At 37.4% G+C, this 20655-nt stretch overlaps 1 protein-coding gene across 1 annotated transcript in view; it reads right to left on the bottom strand.

Annotated features, from left to right (window-relative positions):
* Nucleotides 1-20655, bottom strand: part of grid1a (glutamate receptor, ionotropic, delta 1a) — a 252043-nt gene that overhangs the window by 206191 nt on the left and 25197 nt on the right. The window lies entirely within an intron of this gene.

Here is a 20655-nt window from a genome sequence, read left to right on the forward strand (position 1 = left end):
AGCTTCCCTACAGTAAGTGTATGTGAAATAAGGCGTTATTGGAATACCAGACACATATACAATAAAATCTCCACTGTCATAACTGCAGCCTCATTTACAACAGACACCTGCATTCTCCCCCTCTTACAGACATTCCAGTGGAGGGAAGTCCATTAAGCAGAGACTGAGTCTTGTTATGAAAGAGGAACTGAATCTGGTATTTCTAATGCCTCTTTTGCCTTTCTCTTTTGTTTTCTGCGTCGCTCTCATCATCTCAATTTACATAACATCACTAAGCTCTTTCTCTGCAGTGACTGTCCTACATGTTTCACTTGCAGGAGTGCAACTGAGACATTATACAAAATACATGTAAGACTATGTTTGCTTAAGAGTGTTTCTGCGTGTTACACACAATATTTTATTGCAAATATGGGTTGTAGCTTATAGTATGTGTGAATGTGCAAGGCATGAACTCATCACTGCTAATAGGATACATCTGTGCAATGACAAATTAATGAGATCCGTGTCAATGCATTAATAAAGTGGATTTACTGGTAACTTTTGAGATCAGCCTTTAGGGTGAACTGTCATCATACAGGAGCTAATTTCACACATACTGTTGGTTTTCAATATAGATGGCTTCAAACTGTCCACTCACAGTACATTTAATAAATGAAAAAAAACCTATAATAAATACTTTAATGTGGAGAAACAACAGAAAATTGCTTTGAATTTTTACAGTCAGAACATGCCCATTGTATGAAAACAGACCTTTTTGTGGTTTACCATATCTTGTGACATATGAACATTCTCTGGCTACTTTATTAAATAGGTCTGTTCAATTGTTCATTAACATAAATATCTTATGAGCCAACTGCATGGCACCAGCTTGATCCATTTATGCATGTAGACATGGTCAAGATGACCTGGTGCAAATAAAAAAATAGACCCATTAACAGGAAAATATCAGGATTTCTTTTTTAAATATAGGGTTTATGCAAGACTAAATCCACTATTATTTCACACACAAAGCGGATAATAGGCATAACATTGTAGAAGACTATAATCTTTTTTTCTGTAGGTGTTCTTGCAGTCCACTCTTGTATTTCTGGATCGGAATTCAAAGCTACTCTAGTGAAGTTGTAGAAATAAAAACATGAAAAGTGCCCATACATAGATGCTTGGTTGAGTTTTATATTCAGTATTTCTCAGAAAAAGGTGCCAACAAGACACTTCTTTACTCATAAAAATATGCAGAATCACTTGTATGTTTTGTTTGTTTTAATCTGAACCTTAAACTTTTTTTGTTGGGATTTCAAGACTTTTCTGTTTATTACTGCTATCACCTAATTGCTTAAAGGTTTTCCACTAGCGGTAGAATGTAAATTGCACATTTGTATGTTTATACATACGTTCATCTATCAGCGTGTGCAATAGAAAAATAGCAGACACCTACTGAAAAAGACAGCAGTTTGCAAGTTGTCAGAAACTCTGCAGGTTAGCTTTAGGACATAAAGTTGTGATGGCACAAAGTTGTGATGGGACTGCAATGTTTCAAAGGCGCTGACAAACAACTTACAGTATTTTATCAGACAGGGATGACTTGGTTGTATAATCCTGTGCAAAGAAGCATTATCTAATAAGTCTAACTTCAGGAGTTAAAAATGTCTCTGAGAGTCTTACAGGTTGCACTAAGGTAAAGTTTCTGCACTCAACTGCCAATACACATTGTTCCTTCCTTGAAAATACAGAAGGTTCTCGTCTTTGTCAGTGCAATGAATCCCCCTAGTTGGTTGGGGCATCCTCCTAGCAAAGCACATCACTCACAGGTGAAAAGAAGCAGCTGGCAGCACCATGTGTCATCGTGGTAGCACATGTCACACCCCCCTCAGGCTGACAGTAGGGTTTGTAGTATTGGAAAAGTGCAAGACTCAGGCAATGTGCCATTTCCAATTGGCAGAAAAACTGAGAAAAATCCCCTAAATGAATGGTCTATATGCAATGCAGATCGTGCAAAAAGGAGTTCAAATGAGATATTGCTCTAATATCTTGTGTACAGTGTTTCTGCAAGCAACAAATGCATACAGTGTCTGACACACACAGAGATGTGTAGATTCGCCTGAGCCAGCCCAGCGTGAGACACTTTTCATGTGAATGATTTTCTCCTTCTCAGGGTGGTGTTTTTGGATCTTGGGGATTAGCTATGTTAGTTGGTTAGCAGACACTCTGTTGTCCCTGCTCCCTCATGAGAAAGGCCAAGCTTCAGTGACATCCGCCAATAAGACCTCCACTGGCCCCTGTTGCAGTCGACACAAACCACTGCCTTCCCTCTGGCCAAAAGCTTGACCAGTGCTGATTTCCTTCCTCACTCTGCAGTCATTTATGACTCTGCCTCATGTTATCATAGCCCCCAGGTGAAGCCATGCTTCCCTGGAACGAAAGTGGGAGGGAGAGGCTGATAAGGGAGTGATGGAGGGAGAAAGACAGAAAAGAAGAGAAAGAAATGAGTGTGGAAAAAGGGAAGTGAGCTTTGAATGTGAAGATTTTAAAATCTCATCAGAGATCCTAGATGCCATTCCACCTATCCATTTTCTTCCACTTAGTGAATTCAGAGTCATGGGGGAGGTAAGCCTATCCCAGCTACTAAGAACATCCTAGGTGTTATTTTTTTCTCCTCCTCTGTCATTCATTGTAGTAGCTGCAGCATCAATAAACAAATTAAATGACTTGCATTTTTTTTCTTCAGATGTAAACAAAACTATATGCTTTACCATGTAAATAAAATACATTCAGGAAGCGCAATAGTCACGTTGCCATGGAATCAGTTTGAGAAATTGGGTGTTTCTGTACAGTATGTCTGTATGTACTGTAAGTATTCTTCTTTCTGAGAGATAAAGAGTGTGTCACACTTTGAGCATTGCTGCAGATATAAATATTCTTTTCTGTTTCCCAATCAGTTCCTATGATGACTTCTATATAGTAGCTAATAATCTTCCTCATTTTCTTTTTTGTGCCTTCTTCCCTGAGTGAAGCAGATGATAGTTATATTTGTAGAAAAACTTGAACATGTTTAGAGACCATCCACAGGCGAGGGGTCGTTTTGTAATGGAGTGAGCTGCAGTATCCCTGTTGCAAGATCCATTTTGCTTTCCTTCCTAAATCCTACCATGTAGCCCATAATAATAAGATGTCAGGAGACAGTTCACAAATGCACGCCCAAAAGAAGAATTTCACTCCAAGTATTTTACAAATAAACCTCATGCTCTTTGCACAGATATGCACACTAAGGTAGCTGACATTTGTCTGGGTATGTTTGAACAATATTAGACTTTTTACCCATCCAGCATTTCAAATAGTAGATTAACTGGTATGTGTGTGAACATTTATAAAGAAATGAGATCAGACTAATACAAGAAAAGATCTCGGAGGATGACTTGTGTTTGACGGATTATCAAAGAATTATATCCCACTAAATTCTCAATCTTTACTTTAACCTTTTACAAAATATTAGTCAAATTCAATAACTTTTAATGGCCTTCACCTTCCTGGGAGATAATGTTGATTAAAAACAACAACAAAAGAAAAAGGGAATTACAATACAGTGTGAGCCACAATCAATCTTGCATCTATTCACAGCAGAAGAAACATTATTGAACAACAAACATTATGTTCATATATTTAAAAAATATACAGGAAATAGGCTGTTGGCTTTATGTTAAGTGAAAGCCTTTCGTGACTGAGGTCTTGTTTGACCTGAGTTGATTTACGGGCTGTCAAATGTCAAGAAACTCCGGCCATTATTTGCTGGATTAGAATCACTACCCTGATTGAAATGTAACATCAAAGGATAATCCTGCAGAGTGTGCAAAGGCAAAAATATTCCGCAGGGATATACAACAGACTGAGAAATTTATATTTATAGATGCTGTCAGTGAAATATATCTCAAAGTGAGACATCTTCAAGCTGAAAATCTTTCTAAATGTAAATTTTGACATGACACCTGATTTGATGTATTACATTGAACTTTCCTGTGCAATTTTGGCAGGAAATGTGTGTTCCACAGCTCACTTTGGAAAGCATGGCCACATGTACCCACATGGAGGGCTTTTATTTAGACTGCAAACACATTTCATGCTGTGGAAAAGCTTCTGAATTTCTGTGGTGAGCGACAATAAAATAAAGTGTTATCTTCTAGTTGGCTGTATACGTAGGAAATGACATTTCTTGCTATTGATTTGGTTTTAATGTTTTAGTTTCATTGCTATTAAACATACATAATTTTAATGAAAATGTGTTGGGGGGTTTTTCATAATTGGGACGACCAAAAAAGATGGGACCATATTCTACAACACATTCCCCACCCAAACCACCATTGCCATCAGCATTCATAACCTCTGTATCATATCAGCCAAGGGCTTCTGTTTCGATTAAACTTTGCTCGCCGCAGGACGACATTTACGTGAGAGGACAGCTGATATTTTCACACCGTAATTAGAGGCATAGGTCAATGAAAGACAGAGGCAGCTGCTTCACACCCAGCTCTTACTACCCAGCAAATCAGTGCTGACCCAGCCAGCAGAGCCGTAGAACATCTTGACCCAGGGCTGCATACATTCACTGGAAGATGCAAAATAAAACTGTACGAATGTTTTGAAAATGTAAGTCTCGAAATGTTAAGAATAGGAGTTACCTCCTCTTTTTCTTTTGCAAAAAGGGCACCACTATTTTTTATGCTGGTTCAGTGCATCTTTTAACTAATGTCTTCCTTTGATTTTGAAATATTTTACACATATTTGATTAAATTGCTTGACTTGGAGGTTTTATAGTTTGCAAAATGACAGCCAAGAAGTAAAACTGCACTTTGCCTTTTTGCTAGAATCTCCATATCAGATTGGCTAAAACAAAGGGCCTGTTGATGTTTGTTACTGATTAGTTTGCTAATGTCATTAAAGCCTCTCCACTCCGTTGACTGCTTTTATTGATCTTGAAGTCAAAGTATCACATTACTAGAAAATAAATGCAAAAAAGGTTTATTTGTTGGAAGCCAATCAGGGCTATCTTTTCAAGAATTACAGAGCTGTTTTTTCTTTCATTAACCTTAATTCCAAACCTTCATTTGCATATTATTGTTAAGGTCTGCCACTTACTTAAGAAATAGCAAGATTTTTAATTTAAACTGCCTGATTACTTTGCAATTTGATTCAGCAGATACAGTTCACCGCTATTTTAATTAGGCTATCTTTGCATTACTTGTCTCAAATTGTTTGCTTATTTAGGGTTTTATATTTCACAATGTTTAAAATGATGTCTTTTTCCCAATCAGTCCTGTTGTTTTCTATCTTCCTGATATAAATGTGACTCAGCACATCTGCCCACTTACCTCCTACGCCAGTTTTACTGGACTGAATAAAAGGCAAGTGACGTTTGAGAAGGTGATTACAACCCGTGTTTCTACCCCTGTTTCTTTCTCTCCCTCCCTCTTTCTCTCTGTGTGAGAGCTCAGCTGGGTGTAGCTGTGCTATTACCCACGACAGCGTAGACTTTTCATCAGATTCAGGAAATGTGGGGAGAAGCCATGTTGGGCTCAAGCAGGATAACCAGACGCTTAACTGACTTCAAAGACCGACACGCTGCCAAACTAGGCGGTAGCCACTTTGTAACTACCTCCAAAAAAATGTATAAGTGAGCTATAATGAATAAACTGTCAGAGCAAACACATGTGAACACACCAGTAAGCATGCTGAGGATGTCATGCCAAATTAAACACTCACACAGGTAGAAATATTAAGCCGTATTAGACGGACTCCAGGCGATGATCATGTCATGTTTTAGGAACCGCAGGTGTTTACTGATGAAGATATTTATCTTACTAGGCAGTCATTAATTACTGCGTATGACCATCCCTGTCCTTAGAATGATATTCTATCATATTTTTTTAAAAAGACTGAGAGATATTCTCATGTCAATAATTTTCTCATAACAGTATACATATTATAGGTGCCTAATTATGGTATTCCAATACAAATAATCTGTGACTGTGGAGGGTTTTTTGTTTGTTTGTTTGTTTGTTTTGCTTTCGGCAGTACATTTCACTGCAACGTGTCACTTTAAATAGTGTTAAAAGCAGAACACTGACAGAGAGAAACTGGTGAATACGCCAAGTGTAACATCTGCTTGGTGATTTTATGAATACCCTCTAGGCGAGTGTAGATGATATATGACTTTTATGTTAATATGTGTAGATTTCAGCTTACGAGTAACATAAACAGAAATAAAAGATAGCACGGGCTTAATAATAAAAGTCACCGATAGTCACTGGATGTTCTTCCAGGGATAATGATGAAAGAAGTTCAAAATTATCAGGATGGCCTACCTTACACCTTGTGCACAACTGCAAGATAGTTATAAATATCAGCACACATGCAGACCATGAATGCATACAATCAAAGGACCACACAAATGTCAGACATATCTTCAATATACACAAGCAATGATGCAAATGCCTAAATTGCATGACCTGGCTGTGCCTGCCATTTGAAGAAAATCCTGAGAAGTAGCAGGAATAAATCATTTGTTAGAAAAAAAGAGAAGAAAAAGCACTTTTCTAATTAGTATGCCTTTGGCTTTATGAACAGCAGTGGCAGGAATATATTGATATGCAGAGATCTCTGACTCAAACCTGACCTTTTAAAATCCAATCAGTCAATTAAACTGATAATATATGACAAAACATATAATCAAGCAATAAAAACTAGATTAAGAGCCATAATAAAATAATTAAGTGAACTGAAGAAATGCTTATTACACGTTTATTACATTTTAAAGATGTCAACACTTTCTGTTGCTCTTACATCCTGCAGCAGTCTAATTCAGTGTCTCTAGGCATAAATGTTAAACACTGCCTCTCCAAGGATTTGGTGCTGCTCTTTGGACGAACTAACAGACCTGTGCCAGCAGACCTGAACCAGTTTGGCTCGAGGGGGCAAACTAGTTCAGGCACAAGGCCATAAAGTTATTTTAAAGCAAGTAAAATGATTTTAAAATCAATAGAGACTGACAGGCGACCAATGTAGGGACTTAAAAAAATATGATGTGTTCTGTCCTTCTGGTCATGATAAGAACTCAGTCTGTAGTTGCTCTGCTAGTCTATCTGAATATTTTAAGTAAAATAGACAGGGAAGTCAAAGTAAACACTCAAGTATGTTTGATTGTGCATCACTTTCTCTGTCACTGAAGTAGTGGGTCACACTTTAGCAATATTTGTGAGGTGATAGCAGAAGATAAATGAGCCTTACAGGATATTTAAGGATATTTGAAAGCAAATCAGTTGTTTTGTGGGAACACACAGTCAGATAAAGCTGTGTGTTATCTAAAAACATTATGAAAGAAATGCCATGATAACATCTTCAAGATGAAATACTGAAGTGGTCCTGTACGCCGATACTTGAGGAACCCCACAAAAAAGTACTTAGTTACCATTAGTTGCAAGAAACAAAAACACAAGATCAAATAAAAGGAAAGCATTCTTATTAAGCCAATGATTTCATCAACTGCATCAAAAACTGTGCAAAAAGATTTATTTAACTGGTCTGTATCTGATTGGAGTCAATGGTTTGGGGTTAATTTTCATTTAACCTGCGCTAGTGCATTCCTAAAAGCTGGCTAATAATTCTGCAGTATCAGCTGCATAAAAATGTGTGGCTGGGATCAGGTGAAGGGCCATGCAAAACGGCTCCATATTTTCTACTACTTTCCTGAACGTTTCAGCACCAAAAAGAAAACTAAAATGTCCAGCTTGACCACACGCGGTACTCTGGGAGAATTTTCAGCTGTTGTTTTGTGCAGCTGACAGTTCAAGTAAATACAATTTGACATGCACTGTGTCTTATGTGAGTGAGCGAGAGAGCATGCATGCAGGGTTTTTGAATATGTTTGTTTGTTAAATGCTCTCTGCCTGTCAGCATTCCTGTTCCCGTTTCCGTTTCCAAGTAACTGCTAGATGCGATTAATCTAAGCTGTATTCAGCAACAGGAAATCTATAGAGAATAGATAGCCTTCTAACCAATCCTTTGTATAATTGGCAGGTTAAAGCTCATCCTGCCACAAAAGGCATAAATGTAAATGTGAAGCTTGCATACATAAAATGTGAAGCACCAAATAAACAAAATCTCTTAATTCAATCAGAGATGAACAGTGTGAAACATACACATTTCTAAGCAGGAGAAAAGCATTCATTTCTTATGGTTAGACATTTTACCCTTATTGTTCTATTCCCAGAGGAAGACCAGACCAACCGAATTCAGTTTCTCAAATGTAGGAAACACAAGGGCGATAAGAAGACAATATTATTTTGGGAAACTAATTTATCAGTACAGAGACACCAGAGATTTGAGGTGTAATGATCTGATTCACTGGCCATCTTGAGAAAGGTCAAGACGAAGATAAATGTCATCACCGGTGAATCCTGGGGAGTTGCCAGGACTTCAGAAATAAACACAAGACAGGTATTGACCTATGGTAGGCTAAGGCCGCCCACTGCTGCTTTAAAACCATTGGCCACTGACAGATAATAATTAAGACATCCAAAAGGTTAACTTTTATCTCTCTGGCTGAGTTAAGTGCACAACTCGTGATGAAAATAATACTACACTGATCTTGAGGTAAATCAGAAGGGATAGCTTACATAAAATGATAGCTCAAAGTGCTAGCTACAGGTACCTATAAAATAGTACATCCCATGATTTCCCTATAGACTGCATCAGCATCAACCTTAAAGCACTCTTTGTATGCTAAAGCACTGCATTAGAAGCACAGTGATTGATCTCAGCCCCCCGCCCACACTGACAGAGGGTGATGCAGTACCTAAAGTCTTGACTTTGTGCCAAGCAGAAGAAGATGGCTCAGAAGAAACTGGTCAAACACAGGGATTTTAAGTAGGATAAGAAGAAGAGGAATGAAGGAATATAAGGAAATCATTTTGGTAGAATTTAATTTTGACCAGCTGACTTGTGCATTTAACTAATTTTAGTGTCTTTGTGCTAGTGAACACTGCTAACACATAACCCTGTTTTTCCTCCACTTAATTGTATCAGCAATGTGGTGAAAAATATGACTGCGCTAAAACAAGGATTCCATAGATGGATTATTCTTCGACTGGAGTGGCCAATAACATTTATGTTAGAGTGCCGATTTCATGATTCATGGTTTGTATCTGTGTCAGCTTTATTTGTCCCAGGATGGTATTTTATTCAGATAAAAGGGCACTCGAGGAATGCAAAGCAATAGTCATGAGCAATACAATATAAGAAATATGCACACAACAAACCAATATGCAGTAAAAAAGAGAGATCTTCATGGCTTATGATGGTAAGAACATGTGCAGGATCGTAGCCTTAAAGCAGATATAGTCCCTTAAACACTCAAATATAGCTGCTACTCTTGAACAGCAAGTAGATAAGACAATAGATACAAAAAACAGCCATCCTGACCCTTCTATCATCGCTGTTATGAACATATTATGGCCACCATCATCATCATCATCCACTCTCTGACATGGGGGACATTATGGAAAACAAGCTACAGCCTCCTCAGCGTTTGTGTGTGGCTGAAGCAGAGGAAGAAAGTGTTCTTGGTTCTATCACTCTGCATGGGAGCATTTCCTTAATCCAATTTTTGTGCACTCTCCTCCAGAGATTTCGATCAACTGCTCACAAGATCTCTGCTGGATAAATAATTCATATGGTCCTTTTGGCTTTTTCATTAAAACTGTAAACATCATCACTTAACTACAGTATTTGATATGTGACCTGAACTTGGCATAAATATATATTTATATATGCATATCTATACTTTCATCATTATGTACCATTAAACCTTTACCATCCACCTTTAACCCGCAAAAAAGTTTTTTCAGCCCAGAATGACTCACACCTGTTTGAGTTTTACTGACATTAAAACTAAAAAAAAAAAAAAAAAACTTCCAAAAACACTGAAGGAACAGTTTGACATTTGGAGAAATCTGCCTATTCGTCTTTGTCTGCTCAGTGTATATATAAAACATGTGGCGCAAATATACCTTTTTTCTCAAAATGTCAAACAAGTCCTTCACTGATCAAGTGTCCCCTTACGCTGTGACAGTCAAACTGTGCATAAACTAGCTTGCACAACACCTGGACTGCAGGAAGTTGCTTACTACCTCCAGCAGTAGGTGTTTGGACAAACACCAACTCTCATTTTATGAGAGTACACTGTTGCCAAGCACAGTGAAAATGAACATGAGGCGTGATTGTTCAATCGTCTTTAGTATACTGTATCATAGTGAAAGACAGTTGATGCTGTAACCAGGACTAGTTTTACTTTATTTACTGGCCGATGCAACAGGAAGGCAGCTTCTTTTGGAAAAAATAATGTAACTAAATAAGGTCAATGCAGACGGCTAAAGACAGCAACCTTAATATATGTTTTCCATATACGTTCACCACTCACATCAATTATCCCAGCCTCTGTGACTGGCTAACTTTATAGACTACCCAATTAAACATAAAATACTACTGTGTAGTGTAATTTTAATGTTGCACTAACATGCTGTTATCAACAGTTATTCTACCTATATTAATGTCTCCTCATCTATCTCGCTGTGTCTCTCTTGTGTGCACATATACGTCTGTGTTTGAATGTCCACATTATTGGCTGTGTAGCACAGCTATTGGTTGATGACAGTTTAATCCTAATAAATCCAGTCATCTAAATGATTAGGGGGTCTCATGCAGCAAGGTGATCAATATAGAGATAGAAAATGTAATGTGCTGTAGGCGGGCAGATCTTCAGATCCCCTTTGCTTTTAGCTATGTAAGACTACGTGGACTTTGTGAAAAGGGAAGAAATGAAGGAGAGAAAAGTAAAGAGGACTGCAGCACTTTTAATTTCTAAACAGCCTGCCTTAATGTTTTGTCAAGGGAGAGCCAATTGGTGATTCACAGTCACAAGCTTTAAATTGATTAGTCCCATAGTGAGGAATACAACAAACAATCTCCAAAGCACTCACACCCAAACACAAATCTGGTAAATGAGATGAGTATCAGTGATCAGTTTCACAAAAGTAAGTGAATCTTTACCATGTACGATAATCCCTGAAATACACAATCCCTTATTATTGTTTCTCTGTTAAGCTCTGTAGATATCAAATTTTATACATACCCAAAGGCTGCTTTTTTTAGTATAATTCCTCAGCAGTTAGTAAATACTGCTGTATTAGGCTCAAATTTAAAAACCAACATTTAAAAAGTAACAGACAAAGTTGTTACATTTTCATTGGCAAATTTCCCACGTGTGGGACTAATAAAGGTTATCTTATCTTATTATGATTTTTTTAAAAACAATATAGTTGTTGTTGTAGTTTAGTTTTTCAAATTGCATAACTAAACACCAACAAACCAACAGACCAACCAACACCAGTAGAAAAAAATGTTTAGATTATTCCAGATTAGTATTTTTTGATATAGTAGCTACCTTGCTTACACAGTGGGGTGTGAATGTTTGTAGTCTTTTCTCTGAGTTCTTTAAATGAAGTTTATGCTTACGTTCAGTAAGGAAGATCTATAATCACTCATCTGTCTCTGCTTTGCATGGTTTTAATTTGTTCTCTCCGTCATTCTCCCTTTAGACTCTCTTTTGTGCAGCTCACTTCCTCCCCGTCTCCACCTCAGACACCTCAGCCAGAGCTCCACTCAAGACTCAGTCTTGATCTTCACCACCACCAGCATCTAGAGTCTGGGGGGTCCCGTCCTAAATCATATCATTGCTGAGATTTCGTCCTGCCATGATGGGTCATCAGAGTCGAATCGCCAAATACATTAATTTATCTATCTCAATAAATCATGTTCAATCCTTCCAAGTGATCTCTCCTTATTGAAATACCTGCTGCTTCACTGGGCTAGCTATAGGATCCACAATAAGGTCTATAAGTAAGTATCTCAGAACAATGACACATCACAGTGGATTTTTAATTAAACAATCAAGAGCTGACTGAAGTGCAAACTTTCAGCTTTAGCTCAAGAACTTTTACAAAAGTACTGGATAAACAATTTTGGAATTACAGTCACATATTTTACCTCCATTTACAGATCTATTTTTTATACTATACATAAAGATTGTTTTTACTTGAATGAAAATACAAATGCTGTGTTTTAGTGCTGAGTTGCTCTGCCCTAGTTTTAATTCTTGTTGTAAACCCTCCATATTTAGTCCATTCCTTTCTTTTAAGAATGTACCTAATTATTGATTTGGCCACTCTTAACCTGTTTCCTATCCCTTTGACAGGTTTAAGACTAGTTCAGCCATTGAAATCAACTCCAAATCTTTGACCTGATTAATTTATCATGAAATAATTAGTCAACAGGCCTCACCTGGTACAGATTAGCTTGTTAATTACATTTGAGCCTCTCAAGATTTGGGGACTATGTATAAAATGGTTTTGATTTTTAAAAATTAATGCATTGCTTTTGTTAAACCCCTTGAATCAAAGCTTAAAGTCTGCACTTCAGTCATATTTTGATTGATATAAAATCCCCTGTGGTAGCATACAAACCACGTTTCCAAGATTGCATCAGCGTGTCATCGTCCACAAACTTATGGACACCTCATTTCCAGCATTGAAGAATTGCACACATGGTGCAGCCATCCATGATTTCATACATTATTCACTATACAGACAGGGTGGGTAAGGACTTGGTTCGAAATCACAGTCTTTCTAAACCTTAGAAGCTGTTACTGTTACAGTTACGACATGCAACCACAAGTTGAACCCTGAACTTCACTGTTATCTTGTGCCACTTCAGGTCTCACAGGAAAAAAAAGAATTCCTCTTGCATGACCAGTTTAACAAAGTTACTAAAACTTACTATTTACTTAAAATCCCCATCAGTTGATTATCCACCCACACTGGGGTCTAGCTTACAAACACTATGTACACAGTAGCAGATTTACAACATACATGATGCGTACATCTTTTTTGGTCAACCTTTTTTTTCCAGCAGCATAAATGGACACATCTTGAACACAAGTGTTTGAGAACAACAACCATCTGGTGAGATCACATACTCGCTGAAGCATTACAGATTTTTATTATTATTTTTCTTTTTATGCTTTGACAGCACAGAAAAGGTAAAACTACCTTTTCTGGTGCCAGTTTTATTTTAGGACGTCTAGTTGCATGGAAACAAAATAAAAAATAAAATGTTGTGTGGTACTTACAGTAATTCTCATACTTTTATTTTCATCTTAGGTACTATGTTCACTCTAACTTGAAGGTGTGGAAAATAAAAGGCCAGGGAAACACTTGTTGTTGGATCCATTTTGCAAGATAAAATGTTACCACCAGAGTTACTTCAGGGTTCAGTCTACTGTAGGTAGCTATACTGTATAAATCCCACAGTCAGTGTTTTGAATGTAAGATAATATTAAAGTATTCTGAAGAGTAGAATACGGTGCTAATTATATGTAAATGTACTCTGTAATTGGTAACAAAATACATTTAAAGGTGACTCTTCTAGCACCGATGGCATATGCTTGGTTTTCAGCTGCTTCTGTTTCCTCTAACCTGAATAATAACAACATGCTTCTAGCTACGCTGTCAGCTGAGAAGATTCACGCATACGGCGAACATATTATTTATGCATGGCTAAGGTGGTTATATGTACATGACTAATGTACGAATGTGTATTTATGCATTTATGTGTGTATGCAGGAGAGAAAAACCTATGCAGGATTAAATTAAATCCATGGGAAGCAGAGACCGTACCCCACATGGCCACAACTCTCAATCCTACATTAACAGTTACAGCCACAGAATTAGCAAACTGAGTCAGACCACCTCAAGCCTACAAGTACCAACACATTTTCAGATCCAGTTTATGCTCTGGAATTTCCACTAGGTAACTTTTTCAGACAACATGGTGCCAAAAACACCCACTGTCTAACCAGCAATGTTGTTTTTTTTTAATCCACTCTGTGAAAAGAAGTGAGTGAAGGAGAGAAAGATGAGTGGTGCACAGGGCTACAAGTGTTTTTGAAGGTCTACAGAAAAGATGTTGGAAAAGTGGTTGGGCTAATCACAGGAGAGCAGAGGCGATAAGCTAGCTAATGGCTTTGACACTCATGGCAACATAGTTGTTCCCTTGCAACTAGCTCTAATCTCTTCAGTGCCTCTAACCCACTGGCCTCTGGAGCATAGACCTTCTTCTAAAATGACTACTTAAATGCTAGCAGATTGACAGTTTACAATATCATATTCATAACAGATCTTATCCTACCACTAGAAAACTAAATGCACTAAAAGTTGCCAAGTAAACGATATCAGTTGAGAGGGTCTTTTTTGTAAAACTGCTGAGAGACACTTTTAGTAAAGAACAGAGAACCAAGGAGATGGAGCAGGGATGGGTAAACTGGAATGGATGTGATCATGTTTCATGAATGATTTCTTTTGACAAACTGGACTGTGTTCATGACTTATATGACTATATCATAAATGCATTCTGATAGGTTCATCGAGCATAAACCTATTGTTGGAACGCCAAGACAATTCTACTACAGCGGCAAAAGCAAGACGCAAGTCACCGGAGCTCTTTGTGTGATCTCGTGCACGAGGGAGATGCCTAAGACGAGCGCTGTTCCTGCTGCTCGAACCCCAGTCGCTCTCAGTTAGCTCCCCCGTAGCACTGCTCTTTATTGTGATTCCATGAATATGCAGGTTCATTAACATATGACATCATACACAAGAGTACCTTGTCTGTGTTTAGTGTAGGTATGCATGTGTGTGTGTGTGTGTGTGTGTGTGTGTGTGTGTGTGTGTGTGTGTGTGTGTGTGTGTGTGTGTGTGTGTGTGTGTGTGTGTGTGTCGTCGGGGGGGGGGGTCAAGATGTGACCCCGTGAAGTGAATGACTCCCTTAAATCTGCTGGGCCTGGAAGTCCAGCAGTTCATCTAAGCAAAAGGCAAAAGGCACTTATACTTAAACAGACATAGGTGTGTTTACCATACCATAAAACAGTAAGAGAAGGTATGACCTCTCTCATGACCTTAGGATGTGTGTGCATGCCAGAACACTCTGGAAGGCACACAGTCTTTGCAGACTACTGAGGATCAGACATCCTATCAATATGCAATTGATTATATATCTCTAAACATAAATGACAATCCAACAATATAAACCTGACACATTCATTCACAGGAGCACATGCATTGAGCTTTTCTACAAAAATTAATTACTGTCCAGAAACCCATCTTTATTTAATTAATTTTAATGTAGCTATACACTTAGCCTGAATTCAATAAAATGGGCTTTGAGGGGCTCATTTTGGCCAAATAATTATGACAGAGTCATACTTATTTGCAAGAGTCACAATTGTAGAGAGTTGCACACACCGTCACCTCTAGAGTTATTGGATTATTTCAATTTGAAAAAGAGCTATGGCATATGGCTCCTAAGGCTAAGAGCCATGCCCTTCCTTATTCTTTATGGGGTTTCTCTTTACTCTGCTGAAGTCATCAGAAGATATATTAAAAAACATAAAAATTAGAATATTCTTAAGCCATTTTCACACATGCACTGCCACCCTGAGCTTTTCTTGACATTACCAAGCGTAACTGCACTAAAAATGCAAATGTCTGACTCAGTCAACCCGACATTCACTGATCTTTACTCTGCCAGTTAAGCTAGTACAAAGTCTGTGTGATGTGAATTGGGAATTAACTGCAAGCAAGTAAGAGCTGTGAGCTAGCTGAACCACGCATAATATTTTTATATCGCCTTTGTGTTTCGTGTTAGAAAGGGCACCTTCGGAAAATGTCCTAAACTGATTCTCCAGGCCAGTGTGTAGAAACAGCTTCAGAGCACTGCTGATTTAACTTCAGACCTAAAAAATAATTTTGTTGTTGTTGTTGTTTTAAAAAAAACTGATCTTTGTGATCATAGGCTCATATGGGGAGAGATAAAATTGACAGGTAAAATCACAGAAATCAGTTTATCTGCTTTGTAGAATACAACTTCAAGTACAGTATCATAAATATATATTGACATTTTAAGCAACAGTAAAAAAGTAACCTTCAAACTGAGGCCTACATGGTTTACTTAAACTACTTGATATTCAGTGGAGAAAGATGGTTGAGCCTTTATCAATTTCTGTGTTTCTGCTCTTTCCATGTAAGTAGTATCAACAATTAAAAAAGGGCAAAACAAAAAACAAACAGCAATAGAACCAGACAAATCAAATGGATGGAGGAATAAGGTTGAGGTCACTGTTTTACATCTGTATTTTTCTGCACTGTTGTTGAATAGCTTATTTTTGTTATGACTTTCATTTCTGTCTTTGCAGCATAACGTAGGAGATCTGAGACCATCTCTAATGAGATCAACACCCCTGTGCCATCTAATCTCAAACATTTCATTAACTCTGTCTTCTATTTGGAGAATATTTTTCTTATTTCTGTGCGATTTTTTTATTATTTTGTTTACTATTTACAATTGTATTTCTTAGAAGTCTCACTTGCTTTTCTTAACATTCTGCCAACTGTTTCTCCCTAGACTTGAGGGGAAATATTTCAAAAACATCATTTCTAGGTTTTTGCAGGTTTTATCACAATTCTTTGCACTTGGAAGCTTTATGAATTTGCCCTCAGATGCTTTATGTTTATGAACATGACCCCTGGAATCCAAAAATGTGTTTTTATTGTCCAGCAGCACCCCATTGTTGCCAGAATTATGACTCTGTGGGGGCTCAAAGGAAGTGCAAGCACTACTAAATGGGACACTGACACTTTCTCTGTACAGTACATTTATTATGAAATGTGAGAATTATAATATTAACTAGATCACAAATAGAAGTCTTTGTCATTTCAATAGAAAAAGGTGAATTCTTTGGGTTAGCATGACAGTGCTTAATAGTAAGTTACCACAAAAAAGAACAACTAGTGGTAGACGCATAAAGCAAAAGAGTGAGAGGAAAATAGTGAGAAGCAATTGTGATATAGTAAAATCATTTATGGACAGATAATCTCAGATTACCTCCCTTGACCTCACACAACAGGCCCACTGCATACTAAAACTTACCTGAGTGCCCATCTCAACAGGGGACAGAGATTCATCATTCACTTCATCACTGTCAGAAGCAGGGCTATTATTAAGTTACTTGATCTCAACACAATTCACTACACGTAATTTTATTTTGTTTTACTGTCTGATGCTCATGTGCTGTTTATAAACTACTCAGGTTTGCCCGCTTTCCTTTTATCGCTACAGCATGTTACAGTATGCAGCAGTTATTTATCTTCAGGTAAAACACTTGTAACAAAAAACACTGAAGAGGAAGCATGAATGTGCCATGATGTCACCTCATAGTTTGTTTACTGCTGTTTTGATTTTTGGCTTTTTTTTTTTTTTTTTTTTTAAATCAGATGTTATGAGACGGTTGTAGATCGGAATTTATTTTTTTATTTCCATTATACCTGTGATTTAAAAAAAATAACATTACACTGTATTACAGAAGCCTTAAAATTAGCACTTGAATTTATAAACTCATAAACATAAATTTAACAAATCAAATAAGTAAAACAAGTCTTTCATGCAATCTGCCACCCCCTATTGGTCATTACAAAAAAACATGTAAAGGACTTCCACATTGTGCGTGTATGCTTGTACATACACACTCACTAGCCACTTCATTTTATATATATATATATATATATATATATATATATATATATATATATATACATGTATATATATATATATATATATATATATATATATATATATATATATATATATATTAACTGTTTGTTGATGTACAAAACTAACCTACCAATCATGTGGCAACAACCCGGTGCATTTAGTCATGTTAACGTGGTCAAGACGGCCTGCTGAAGTTTAAACCAAGCTGTTAGTGCCAGACGGGCTGGTGTGAATAATTCAGACAGTGGTGATCTACTGGGATTTTTCCACACAACCATCTCTAGGGATTACATAGAATGGTCTAAAAAAGAGAAAATATTCAGTGAGCAGCAGTTTTCTGACTGAAAAAGCCTTGTTGATGCCAGGTCTCAGAGACCAGACTGTTTTGAGCTGATAAGAAACAAAATGAACTTATATAACAACCTGTTACAACTAAGATATGACCAACAGCATCTCTGAATCCACAACATAAAAGCAGCACTTTAAAGCAGATGGGCTACAGCAGCAGAAGACCTCTCCCGGTGGGCCTCCTATCACTTAAGAACTGGAAACTGAGCCTACAGTTTGAACAGTTTCACCAAACTTCGACAACAAAATATTGAAAAAACTGATGAATCCTGAGTTCTGCTGTGACATTAAGGTGGCAGAGTCAAAACCTGGTAGAAAGAACGTGAACACATGAAAGCATAGATCCAACCTAACTTGTATCAATGATTCTTCCAAGCTTCTGGTGGTGGTGTAATGGTATGAGGCAAAGACTATCAGAGTGTTACTGCCGACCATGTCTATCCCTTTATGGCCACATTGTATCATCTTCTGATGGCTGCTTTCAGCAGGATAATGTGCCATGTCACAAAGCTGAAAGCATCTCAAATTGGTTTCTTGAACATGAAAACAGGTTGCTGTACTCAAACAGTCTCCATAGTCATTGGATCTCAATCCAATAGAGCACATTTGGGATGTGATCAAATGACAGAGTCATATCATGGATGTGCAGCTTATAAATCTGCAGCAACTGTGTGATGATGTCAAGTCGACCAAAATCTATGGGGAATCTTGAATCTACGCCATGAAGAATAAGGCACTTCTGAGAGCAAAAGGGGGAACAAACCTGTACTAGTAATGTGCAGCTACTGAAGTGGCTGGTTAATTAATGTATAGAGTCCGTGAACGTTACCAACAAAACTGGGTCAAAGTCGTCAAAGTATTAGCTGTGTACAGACAATGGGAAAGACTTGCTCATTAATAAATATTAGGTATAATCATCAGTGAGTGGTGGTTTTAAAGTTTAAACATCATACACGTGATAGGAATTCAGAGTCGAGCGCACTGCTACATTGTATCAGTAGATACATGGCGTGTATAATAAGTGGCACAATGCTTTGCTTTTTTGTTTAACACTTTTTCTGAATTGCTAATACAGCTCCCATTATCTCAACCAAATTCTGGATGTCCTAAACCAATTTACTGAATCAGTCATTCTTTTGGTAAAACAGTTTACACTCAGTTAGACACAATTTGCAGATCTCATTTCATCTTTTTGAAAAACTCTAAACACATTCTTACTCACTGAAATACATTTTGAACAGTGATTCACTCGTGATGCACAGCGCTAACCACAGTAGGAGGAAATTAAACACAACTACAGCACAGATGTAATTTCCTAAACGCATCAACTCAAAATTGTTCACACAGTCAATATGTCAGTTCAGAATGCACAGCTAGCAAGGGTGAGCAGAAGGTCACTAGCAACAACGGATAGAAACAATGTGAGAGGTAGAGGAGAATTACACCGAAGAGTAGAGCTGAGAAAGTACTTCTTAGGTTGGATAAGAAAAGCTGGTGACTTTCATCAGTAAACTGCAGTACAGACTAAGGTTTTTTTCTTGGAACCTTCAAACTACACTCACAAAACTTTTATTCCTGCTGGCAAACCCTCATAAAAAACATCTAAACACTTTTATCTATATATTTTTAGATCAAACACACAACCAGTCAAAAATAATAACACTATCGAAACCAGTGTTCAAAACATGTAACTCAAGCCTTTCCAACCTCATGTGGCTGTCTTGAAATTCTACCAAAGTTAAAAAAACAGAAAAAAAAGCACCTCATCACCACCTTCTTCTCTATCCTCCCCTTTATATTTAGAAAGTCGTGTGACTAAAACATCAGCATCCTGTAAAGAGTCAAGATCATACTGACAACAGAGCATCTGCAGGGAAAGAGAACAAAACCTTTCTATTTTTTTCTCACTGCAAAAACTGCATAATGAACGCTTTGAAACTCTGCCCTCTGTGTTATGATCGTTCCATAGTAACATGTCTGCTGCTGCATGGCTCATCTGAAAGCACTGCTGGAGATCCTTCATGAAGAGTTTCATTAAGTCTAACGGCCAGCCAGGATTGACCAGGTGTCCGAATTTCCTTGGGGAAAGTTCCTTGTTAACACCATTCTCAGCAGTGGTATATGCATCATCATGGGGTCAAAAAGTATCAGAAGATGCCACATATTTAGACTGGAAATATTATTTTTGTCTGTCAACCAAAGCAGTTAAAATATTTCCTTTACGTTATTCAAGAATTACATTTTCAGTTCAGAAACCAAATGGTTTGATTTGCAGTGATGCACTATTGACCAATATTGTCATTTTTTCTTGACAGTGATTAAATATTTAGCATTTTTTAACAGAATTTGTCTCAGTTGACCACGTTTACTTGTGTTCAGATTGCAAATTGCAATTTTATATAATTCTTTACACATGAAATGTTAACAGATGTCAAGAGAGTTTCATAGTATTTGCTTTATCTCATGTTACAGACTGACAGCCTAATGTATGAATGAACAGGATTCGTGAGTGACTTATTACAATTTGATACTTAATAAATCCTTCAGGCTTAAGTGTTTGCTTGCTTATCAGCAGGAATTCAACACTTGTCAAATTCGCAGAAA

This window comes from Oreochromis aureus, linkage group 13 (assembly GCF_013358895.1).
Source record: "Oreochromis aureus strain Israel breed Guangdong linkage group 13, ZZ_aureus, whole genome shotgun sequence".
In the NCBI taxonomy this organism is placed as follows: domain Eukaryota; kingdom Metazoa; phylum Chordata; class Actinopteri; order Cichliformes; family Cichlidae; genus Oreochromis; species Oreochromis aureus.